The 12,155-nt window shown below is 44.9% G+C and overlaps 1 pseudogene; it reads right to left on the bottom strand.

Annotated features, from left to right (window-relative positions):
- LOC144828196 (olfactory receptor 6F1-like) overlaps positions 1–11,624 on the bottom strand; it is a 29,690-nt pseudogene extending 18,066 nt beyond the window's left edge.
- Positions 11,625–12,155: the final 531 nt, after the last annotated feature.

Raw genomic sequence — 12,155 nt, forward strand, 5'->3', positions numbered from 1 at the left:
AGAGTCACTGATGGACATACAATGAGTGGCATTTTCCCTGTGTCATAGCTACATTTCTCTCATACAGTAGGAGTTTTTGACTGCAAGCATTTGCCAATTCAGTCATCATTGCAGATGGCACTCCTTTATCGCAAACACTATTCCTGAGGTCCGCAATTGTCTTTCATGCCAGGACTGTTTCACACATGTGTACACTTCATTTTCAGATCCAACACAGTCAGCTAAATTTTCTATTGTTCAGATGTTTTACTTCTATTGACTGCTGGAATTAAGAATACATATGCTGACGTCTTCGACCTTTTAATGGAGGAGGCCCCGGATGTTTTATTCCTGACAGAGACTTAGCTCACGCCTGACTCGGTGGCAGAGTCTTGGCTGGCCCTTCCCCAAGCGTACGTGATGGAAAGAGTAAGCAAGAAGGGACAGTAGAGGGGGCGGTATTGCAATCATTGCTAAGGATGTCTACAATTGCAGTTTCAGGAAGGAGTATATAGCAGGATGCGAAAGTGCACTGTTCAAAATCACTTTAAATCCTAACTTTACTATGACTGGCTTTCTCATCTACCGTCCCCCCCCGGCCCTTCCAGTCTTTTTAGTGAAGACTTATTGAATAAAGTTGAGCTATATGCGAGCAGGGCAGCAAATTTTACTATCTTAGGGGACCTCAATCTCCATCTGGAGAATAGAGGGAAGGCGGAGATCACCAGTTTTCTGGCAGATCTAGAGGCCTATCAGCTGGCCCAGCAGGTTCGGGCATCCACGCATGTGGCTGGCCACTTGCTAGACCCCTTATTCTCAAATCTAAGCTGCCTTACGATCTTCCCGCCGGCTCCGCAGACTTGGACTGACCATTTTTTGGTCCCATTCTCGCTGCGGCTGCTGGGGAAAGTAGATCTGGTTCACCCTACTCCTATCCTAAAACGCACCTGGCACAAGTTAGACACAGGTCTTTTCTCAGCATGGCTTGCTAGTCATAGGCCCCAGCTACCACCGGATGTGGAGGCGGCAAACTTTTGCTTTGATGAGTAGGTAACGTCCTGCTTGGATAGTTGTATCCCAGCTAAACTGGGGGGGAGATGCGCATGCCATCCAACCCTTGGTTTAATGACTCTCTAATCATAGCCAAAAAGGGATGCAAGCAGCTGGAACATGCATGGAGACTCTCCTATGATGGGGTAGCAAAAAACAAATATCGTGCAGCTATTAAACAGTACCATAAGCTCATTTGGAGAGCTCAAGCAGAGTTTGTGGCCGATAAGATTCTGGCTAGTACTAACCCCGCCAAGACTATCTTCTCTTTGTTGAAGGGGATGAAGAGCGGTGGTACTATGGGGTCCTCTCCGATCTCTTCAAATAAGCAGTGTAATGAGCTGGCCAGGTACTTTGTTAATAAAGTTGAAAAGATTTATCTTGAGCTACCTACCCTGGTTTTTTCAGCTGAGGTTGCGGTTTTGGGGGCTACTTCCTCCATCAGGGGAAACACCCTGTCTTCTTTTCCTCCGTTGACATATACAGAGTTTGAGTTTCTCTGTTCAAAGGTTAAATCGGGCTCGCCGGCTGACCCTTTGACACCGGCTCATTTTCGTCAGTTTCACACTCTTCTCTCCCAGCTGAATATTGACCTGGTCAATCTTTCTTTGGCACCAGCTTCCGTACCTGGGGTGTGGAAACACGCAAAAGTCATCCCTCTGCTTAAAAAACCCTCCTTGAAGCCGACAGAGTCAGGCAATTATCGCCCCATCTCACAACTGCCTTTCCTGGCGAAGTTGGTGAACCCCATGTGAACTCCATTCTTACTAAGTTTGTTGAGCAGAATGCCATCTTGAATCCATCACAGCATGGTTTCCGAGCTCGCCACAGCACTGACTCTGCTTTGTTGGTAGTTACGAAAGCCATCCGGGCAAAGCTGGATGTCGGTGACTCAGCGGCCTTGGTCCTATTGGACCTAAGCTCCACTTTTGATACAGTCTCCCATGCGATACTCCTAAAACGCCTACAGGAAATTGGCATTAGGGATGTAGCGTTGGACTGGTTCCGGTCCTTTCTGGAGGGGAGGTCTTTCCAATTTCTTGTGCCTCCTTTCCATTCTCAGGAGTTTGCTTTGCATCAGGGGGTGCCACAGGGCTCAGTGTTGAGCCGTTTATTGTTCAACATCTATGTCCAGCCCTTAGCTGTGCTAGCCAAAGAAAGGTGTTTGTCACTGGTGTCGTATGCCGACGATACCCAATTGGTGATCGATTTCTCAAATAAATGCCGTATTAATCTGGACAAGTTTAAAGACGATCTCTCAGCGATTGCGGACTGGATGGCGTTAAACTGCTTGCAGTTGAACACTAGTAAGTCCGAGATCATATTGTTCGGGAAGGACCAGGGACTGTGGTCCAAGCATTGTTGGCCAGACCGTCTTAAACCTGCCCCCTTGCCCAAGGTGACTGTGAAAAACCTGGGCGCGTGGTTTGACAGTGGCCTGACATTTGATTCCCAATCGAAGGTAGTTGCTGGTGCGTGTTTTGGTCTTATGCGAGGCCTGAAGCCGTTGTTGTTTTTTTTTCCTCCAAAGGTGCGCCAAACTATTATCCAGGCTGTTAGTCTATCCAGACTGGATTATGGCAATTGCCTATAATTGGGAGCCAACAAGGCTAGTGCTTGGCCGTGCTGGATGCCTTGAGTGACGGCGCTGACAAGGGTACCCCCCAGGCCTTGGTTTTATTAGATCTGTCAGGCGCTTTCGACACGGTGGACCACAACATCCTCCTCCACCGTGTCGAGCAGGCTGGCATCCAGGGCCTGGCGCTGGCATGGGTCAAATCCTTCCTGACCGGGAGGTCTCAGACCCTCAGCCTGGGCACTATTAGAGCTCCTAGGGAGCACTTGCCCTGCGGGGTCCCTCAGGGCTCCTCCTTATCCCCTCTTCTCTTTAACCTCTATCTTCGACCCCTCCTTTTTTCTCTGAGGCAGTGGGACATCACCGTTTTTAACTACGCGGACGACCTGCAACTCATCTTTCCTCTCGATTCCCCCTCTGCTATTCCTAACTTCCAGGCAGCCATGTCCCACATCCTACAGTGGATGTGTCAAAACCAGCTCAAATTGAATCCCGGAAAGACGGAGCTCCTTCTTCCTGGCAGGAGCTCTACCCACTGGGGTCCGTACTTTTGGCCGGCAGAACTTGCCCCCCCCCCACCCCTGTGGCCTCAGTAAAAAGTCTCGGGGTCACTATTGACTTCGGCCTCTCCCTCGGGCCCCAAGTGGGGACGGTGGTCTCCTCCTGCATGTTCCAGCTGTGCAGGATCAGGAAGGTGTCCTATCTCCTCACTCCTGAAGCTCTTCTGCAAGTAATTATGGCCCTTGTCCTCTCCCGCTTAGATTTTTTGAACTCTATTTACCACGGTCTGCCTAAAACATCTCTCTCCAGACTACAATCTGTTCAAAATCAAGCGGCGAGACTGGCCCTTGGGATTCCGAAGTGGCAATCCGCCAAACCCCTTCTTTCTAAACTGCATTGGCTCCCTGTCATCTCGAGGGCAGCCTTTAAGATCGGCTGCCTCACCTTTAAATTTTTATCTGGCTCCTGTCCCGTCTTTCTGAAATCTCTTATCAGGCCCTATTGTCCTTCACGGAACCTGAGATCTTCCCACCTTCACTTCCTACTCATCCCCCCCATCAAACTTTGCAGATCTGGAGGCCGGAGATTCGCATTCCTGGCCCCTAAACTTTGGAACTCCTTTCCCCTCTCTCTCAAAACCTCTAACTCTCTCATTCTTTTCCGTAAATCCCTAAAAACATGGCTCTTCCCTGAATCTGGCTAAATCCCTCTGGTCCTTCAGCATTCAACCAGCGCCAGGAAACCCACGGTGTCAGTGCGCTTTACAAGCTCCCCTTACAATACAATACAAAAGTGTCAAGCGTTTACAGAGAGTACAGAATGCAGTAGCTCGCATCCTGGTGGCTCTCCCGAAAGCCTGCTCAGTTTCACATGTGCTTCGCAAATTTCCTTGGCTACCCGCTGAGAAGCGCATTCCATTCAAGTCGCTTTATGTGACCCATAGGATTTTGACGTCACAAGCGCCCTTGGGGTTGGCCAATTTGTTGGAGTTCTATGTGCCATAGCGTCCTTTAAGATCAGCGGATTTAGCGCTGGTCTGCACTCCTCGTGTTCTGAAAGCTAGATCGAGTGGTCGTTCCTTTCACAGCCTGGCTGCGCAACTTTGGAAATCGCTCCCTGTGTCCATCAGAGCCATTCAGAATCACCTTGCCTTTCGAAAAGCAATAAAGACCTGGCTTTTCCCTGTGTAATCTTTAGCTTTCTTTGGTTCTCGCTTAGGAGTCTGTGTTTGAGCTGGGACGCCTCGTCGCTGGGGCAGCTATGCGCATTACAAATCTGACAAATAAACAAATAAATATGTATCGCTTGTTCACCAGGGTCCCATCCCTGGGTTCCATGTTAAAATATCGATAGAAAAAACATTGATGAAAAAAATAGTGATGTGAAAATATCGATAACAAAAATATTGACTTTCTATACATGAAGAGGTAAGTACAATAATATTGACACAAAAATATCGATGTAAAAAATAGAGAAGTAAAAAATATTGGCTTTAAAAATGTTACATAACTTAAATAAATTTTATTGAATAATATATTATTAACACAAAATTTTTTATTTAATGTATATGTTACCTAATTATAACGAATAAACTTAATTTAATAAATATAAACACAAAAAAGTGTGTACATATACATACATGTATTTACTTAAATACATATTATTAACTATTATCTTTATTTAAATGATAAACTAATAAAATATACACATATGTAAATAATAAAAAATTAAGTAAAATATTCTATATTTAATTAACACATTAAACTATTAAAAAAAGATTAAAACATACATTTAATAACAAAATATACACAAAAGTAGTGAAAACGTTGGATAGCAAAGGGGTAAAAATTACTATTCCCACTCCAGTGAGTGCAACAGTAGGGAAAGCACTGTATAGCGTAGAGGTAGAAATGACTATTTCCACTCTAATGAGTGCAACAGTAGGGAAAGCGTTGGATAGCAAAGGGGTAAAAATTACTATTCCCACTCCAGTGAGCGCAACAGTAGGGAAAGTGCTGGATACCCTAGGGGTAAAAATTCCTATTCCCACTCCAGTGAGTGCAACAGTAGGGAAAACGTTAGATAGCGTTGAGGTAAAAATTACTATTCCCTCTCCAATGAGTGCAGCAGTAGGGAATGCGCTGGATCCTACAACAATAAAAACATAAAATAAACATTTTCATGAGAGTTAATTTCCAATATTAGTATAATTAATATATACATTTAAATATATTATTATTACCAAATATAATACAAAATCATTATTTACACATTAATTAACACTATAATATCCACACCACACACCTAAAATTAATTACACAATTAAAATAATATTTACTAATTAATTAATGGACATTAATTTATAAATAGGTATTAATTAAACCATAAAAAATTACTTACTTACCACCTTTCACACCATTTACATATAAACACCACAACACACACATAAAATTAATTACTCACTTACAATCAATAATTAATAATGAATAATGGAAAGTAATTTTAATATATTTAATAATTAATCAATACAAAATGAATAACTTATCCACCCTTTACACCTTCACACCATTTACATATAAAATCACCATAACACACACCTAAAATTGACAGGCACGGTGGAGGGGAACATGGCGGCCGCTGAGTAGAGGCGGTCGGAAGCTTTGACTCGTCTTGGCGGGTGCACGTTTGATGTGGCAGATTGAAATGAATCAACGGGATCTGATGGTGCACGGAGTTCGAGGGACCTTTGCAGAAGCTGTGGAGGCGGAGAGGTTTGGCGGGGGGGTTTAGTGGAGCCCCCACAGGTTTGGTCTATATGCGCAGCACATGACCGCTAGTATCAACAAGCGGCCGATTCTCGGCGCAGATGCAGGTGGGGCCTGAGTGATAGAGCCGGGGTTTGCTGGGCAGTGCTTGGACTGAAGCAGCGGTACAGTTCAGGAGAAGCCGCTCCGCAGCTGTAACCTCGGAACTCGGGCAAGAGCAAGCGGTAGGGGGGCAAAGACCTAGAGACCTGGCAGAAGTGGAAAGCAGAGAGAGGATTGCGGGCATAAGGAGAAAGGAGAAAGGAGTGAAGATCGCCATCGTATTGCTGAGCACATTGCCGAGCGGCAGTCTGCCGTGTTTTTTTTTGTTGGTCTTTTTCTCCTTCCGTGTACGGATTTGTTTCAAACTGTTTACTGGAAAGCCGCTTTCCAGCGTGGCTGGGAAAGGGGAAACAACAGCACTGGGGAGTGTATGGAGGGAAGCAGTGATGCGTTTCAGGAGGACCCGCTCTGCAGCCACGAGGCCTGGGTTTCAGCCCTGGGGTTTACGGGGAAAATCTTTGTTTTTAGTGGCCAGGGAGCAATCCCATTTTGTTTATTTTCCTCTACTTGTGGACAATTTGAAACTTCATCTGGGTCCTGGGTTGAACAAAGAGGAATCAATCACGACTGAGGCAGACAGAGACTTAAATAATGCAAGGTACACACAGTCTCTCATGACCCCGGTAAAGAAACAGAAGAAGGGAGGTCAAAAAGACCTTAAAGTTATAAAGGAGGGAACGGAGGACGGGAGTTTAAGTGAGGTGCTAGGCCAGAAAGGCAGAAGAGATAAAAAAAAGAGGAGAAGCAGGGGGAGGAAATTGCAGCAAAAAAAAGTCTACAAAAGTTCTAGCAGTCAATAGATATACACTAAGAAGTAGAGGAGTTTGGGGCGTAGAAGACTTGGTGGCCAGTGTAAAAGGAGCACAGGGAAACCCGGCGGTTCAAATAATTTTACCTAAAGACCTAAAAGAGGCCAAAGGCGACAAGTTACCTTCTCCAATATCTGAAATAGAAGGCTCTATAACGAAAAGTAAGTCAGGGAGCTCGGCAAGTAAGGAGAAAGAGATAGAAAAAGAGAAAGAGAAAGCACCTAAAGGGAAAGGTAAAAAGCTAAAAAGTACACCGTCTCTACGCTCATATTTTAAAGTGAAATCCCTGCAGTCTCCTTCCAACTACTCAACTAGCTTTGTAGCTCCAAATCAAAGTCAGAGTACGTCTGTCCTAGTATCAGAACTAAGCCAGAAAATGAATGAAGATTTAAAAGCAGCACGCCAGGAGGGTGCTGTCGCTAAAAAACAGCTTTGGATTGCTAACAGGATTGGAGGACTCTGCATCTGTAGACACGGATGACCATACAGTGAACCTTGTTGAAAGTACTCAGAGGGATCAAAGTTGTCTGCCGATGGCAGAACTCTCATTTTGCCCCCCCGGACGATGGTACTGGCCTAACTTCAGAGCGGATACAGGAATTCCCTCAAGATCTGGGGAAACTAATGTTAACTATGTATGCAGAGATCAAACAAAGGTTCCTTGTTTCTGAAGAAGACCAAAACAAAATTCAAGGGCAATGTGAGTTGATGGAAGAGAATACAAAAAAAATCCAAGGGCAATGTGCATCGATGGAAGTCAAGATCAATTCTTTAGTTGAGAGGGTCGGGGTTATGGAGCAAGCATACGGTCAACTTGCAGCAAAGGTGGTCTCTAATCAGATGTTGTTAATGTTATGGGAATTTGTTAATGTTATGGGAATTTGTATAGCGCACGGCTGCCCCAGCCAAGGGGCGTCCCGGCGCTACGAACTGACCAGAATGCAGAATGAAGGTGCACAAAGAAAACAGATTATTGGAAAAGATGGGTTTTGATGGCCTTTCTAAAGGCTAAAAGATCATGCATCCCCCGTATGGTTACAGGCAAGCTGTTCCATAGCTTGGCAGCAAGGAGGCTGAAAGATCGGCCACCAACTCTGGCAAGTCTAGTGCGGGGAATGATCACTAGATGTTGTCCCTCTGAGCGGAGAGATCTGCTAGGTGTGTACTCAGACAAGAGGGGACTCAGCAGTGGGGGAGAGGCGGTTTTGAGGATCTTGAAGGCTAAACATAAAGCCTTGAACTGGATCCTTTTTCCCACCGGGAGCCAATGCAGTTTTCTCAAGGTTCCTGAGACTGAAGAATGGCGAGGGAGGCCGACCAAAGCCCTGGCAGCCGCATTCTGGACTCTCTGCAGTCTGGTGGTTTCGGCCACGTTCGCTCCCAAAAGGAGAGAACTGGCATAGTCCAGTCTAGAAAGGATCGTCGCCTGGACGATGAGCTGGCGGGTGCGGCAGTCAAAGAACTTCAGGATAGGCCTGATGTTGCGTAAGATGCCGAAGCACGTGGCAGCCACTTTCTTGGTGTGGATGGTATATTTTAGAGCCGAGTCGACCCAGACACCTAGATTTTTAACACAGTCTTTTGGCTTGGGGGGTGGGCCCAGAATGTCAGGCCACCAATTATCTCCCCAGGATGCGGTGTTTTTTCCCAAGAGGAGAATCTCGGTTTTACCGATGGGGATCACTAAATTACAAAAAAATGAACAAGAATTGAAAGATAAAATTGAATTTCTTGAAAATAACGCAAGACACAATAACATCAGAATCCTAAAAGTTCCAGATGGGGCAGAAGGGGGTAACATTAAATCATTTATTGTCTCGCTTTTTTTATAGCACAACAGTGATCTTGATCAAGCTTCTGTAGAAAAGATATACAGAGAGTCCATCGCGACCCCTTCATTGCTCATACCGGCAGAAAGTCAGCTAGGAGGCTTTTGGTAAATTTTAGAACGTACACATTGAAGGAAAAGATACTCACAGGGGCATTGAAGGCAGGATGATATAAAAATAATGATTGGTCGTACCGTATTAGATCGGATCTTTCTCGCACCACGCTCGATCGTCAGTGGGAACTTGGTACATTTATCCCTGAACTAAAAGGGTTAGGAGCAACAACAACAGTTAGATTTCCTGCTTCACTGAGAGTGATGCTAAATAATAAAATGCACAATTTCAGAGATCCCAACGAAGTAAGAGCCTTTATAGATGGAACTAAAGGAAAGCCACATCAACAAGTTATTTAAAACACATATGCCCGCTGAGACAGGGAAAGGCTCCAAAAGAGGTGTTATATTATACCTCAGGAAAAAAGGAAGGGTTCCCCAGGGTGGGTGAGGGGGGGCACAGATAAGGAAATAAAAATCTCAAGAAAAATTTCACAAAGGGTGAGGGAGCATTAGGGGAAAAAAAAGAAGTCCTCAATTGTCACAGCCGTAATTTAGTTTTTTTTGTCTACCAAGCAACATGGAGAGTGTTTTATTTTATTTGTTGGTATGCCGATACAGAATAAAATTAGTGGTCTGAAGATAATGACATGGAATGTCAACGGATTAAGAGTCATACCTAGAAGACAAAGAATTTTAGAGTATCTGAGACTCTGTGATTCTAATATTATACTTGTTCAAGAATCACATTTGACAAAAGAGAAATGGCCAGACATAATAAAATATTTACCTTGGCTAGATTACAGTTTATATACATCACAATCAGTTACTACAAAAGGGGTAGCAATTTTGATTTAAAAAAACATGTCATAGTGTACTGGGAGAAACATTGGTTGATCCATCAGGGAGGTCGATCATAGTTAAGCTTAAAGTACAGGTTCTCTGGGTAGCTTTAGTGGGGTATTATGGCCCCCCTGAAAACTTTATTTTTACATCTACTTGAGGTGAATCTTCCTATTATTATGGGGGGTGATATTAATACCATTTTGGATCCAAGTCATGATTCTACATCTAAGATGTCAGCAGCCTCAACCCCAAAAATGAGGGCGGTAGTGAAAAAAATATTGCAAGACCTAGGCCTGATAGATATTTGGTCTACAAAGGGCCCCAAACTTCGTCAAGCAGCAGGGAGGTTTACTTTTTATAATAAAAAGCATGGCCATAGGTCACAAATAGATTTCTTTCTAGTTTCATCTTCAATTAGTCAGCAGATAAGTAAGGTACTGCACATACCAGAACATTTGTCAGACCATTCTGCAGTTGTTTTATATCTTGAGATAAAACATAATACAGACGAAAGGAGATGGACTAAGAATAGATCCTTACTATTGGATTTAACAATAATAACCACCCTATAACTTTGCACAAAGGAATTCTTCAACATTAACCTCGGGTCTGCACCTTTAGACACGGTCTGCGGTTCTTTTAAAGACTACCTCAGAGGTATATTAATCGGTCTTGGTTCATCACATAGGAAAAAGGGGAAAAAAAGAACTTGAGGTTCTAGAAAAGGCAGTCAATAGAGCACAGAGAGTCCTAGATGATAATCATAACATAATAAACGAAGGGGAATTATCCAAGACTAAGGCTAATTTAGCTGACTACTTAGAGATTACGATAAAACAAAAATGGGAGGCGAGTAAATTTGCAAACCATGATTATGGGGAAGGCTCTGACAAATTTTTAGCCTGGAAAATAAGGGCCGACCTAGCTAGGAATGCAATAAAAGAAATCAAGTGTCCGGAAACGGGGCTAGGAATAACAGAGGAGGGAGGGATTAAACAAGCATTCTCACGGTTTTATCAACATCTTTATACAGAGAATCTGAGCCCAGATATTGATCAAATAGCTGCCTTCCTTCAAGATATTGATCTCTCAAGTATTAGTGAAAAAAATAGGAAATAACTTTCAGCTCCCTTCACGATTGAGGAAATTTAAGGAAGCATTAAAAACTTGAAGAAAGGGAAAGCTGCAGGACCCGACACTCTACCTAATGAAATGCACGCCATTTTAAAGGAAGAGTTAGCGCCCATATTATTGGATATGTTTAATTCTATTTACATCTCACAATCGGCTTTACCTGTATCATGGCAAGCAGCCACCATAATCGTATTATTAAAACCTAATAAAGACCCAAAGATATGTGAATCATATAGACCGATCTCCCTACTCAACTCGGATTACAACATTGTTACTCAGTTAATCACCAAGAGATTAGAGAGGGTGATCGGTCTAGACATTCATGAGGATCAAAAGGGCTTTATTAAGGGTAGACATCTTCATGACTTAACCCATGAACTAATAGGCACAATCGACCTGGCCACTAGAAACCACAAACCGTTAACAATCGTGAACTTTGACGCAGCTAAAGCGTTTGATAGGGTGAATTGGGTGTTTCTACAAGAAATATTTTGGTGCTTCAATCTAGGTGATAAGTTACCTCAAGTGTCTGGGATTGCACCCTGCGTTCAGACAAATCTCTCCTCATTCTCGTCCTTCACTTTCAAGCTCACCCTGCACTCACAGTGATCACCATGCACTCACACCATTCACTCTGCACTCACAGCGATCACAATGCACTCACTTTGATCACCATGTACTCACAGCATTCACCAGCTCGACCTGCACTCACAGTGATCACTCTGCACTCACAGTGCACTTGCGCAGTTCGCCCTGCACCTCACCCTGCAGTCACACGAGCACACTACTCAACCTGCACTCATGTGACACTTCACTCACCTGTCCCCCTCACTGCTCAATCTGCAATGTCACTCAAGCAAACCCATCACTAACCATACATTCATTCTTCCCACTCTGCACTTACACCCGCACCTCAATTCATACGGTCACCTCACTCACCGTGCAGTCACTCCTCTTACTTCACTCTCACACTGATGCATCGCTCACTGTGCACTTCCATGCGCACTCCTGCCACCCAATCAGCGCCGAGGGATAATGTGCCTGCTACAAAGAACGTGTACCATGAAGCTCAAAGAACTGAGTGACTGAGTGACCGCTCAGCCCTCCACAGGGCTTGGTTGCCCCACTCACTGCTGCCGCTCCTGCCTGCCTTTGCCGCCTCCTGCCTGCAGATTCCTTCGCTCGCTGCCCGCTGCTCCTGGGAATTTCCCGCTGCTCCTGTGAATTTCCCGCTGCTCCTGGGAATTTCCCGCTGCCCGCTGCTTCTTGGAATTTCCCGCCGCTGCCTCCCTGCGGCCCCGCCCCCCTGTGATTCCATTCGCCGCCACCCAGCTGCTCCTCCCTCCCGGCTCCTTACTTAAGGGGACCGTAGGGGACCACAGAGTGTGACCGCTCAGCCCTCCACAGGGCTTGGTCGCCCCACTCACTGCTGCCGCTCCTGCCTGCCTTTGCCGCCTCCTGCCTGCAGATTCCTTCGCTCGATGCCCGCTGCTCCTGGGAATTTCCCGCTG

This window comes from Lissotriton helveticus, chromosome 4_1 (genome assembly GCF_964261635.1).
Source record: "Lissotriton helveticus chromosome 4_1, aLisHel1.1, whole genome shotgun sequence".
NCBI lineage: Eukaryota > Metazoa > Chordata > Amphibia > Caudata > Salamandridae > Lissotriton > Lissotriton helveticus.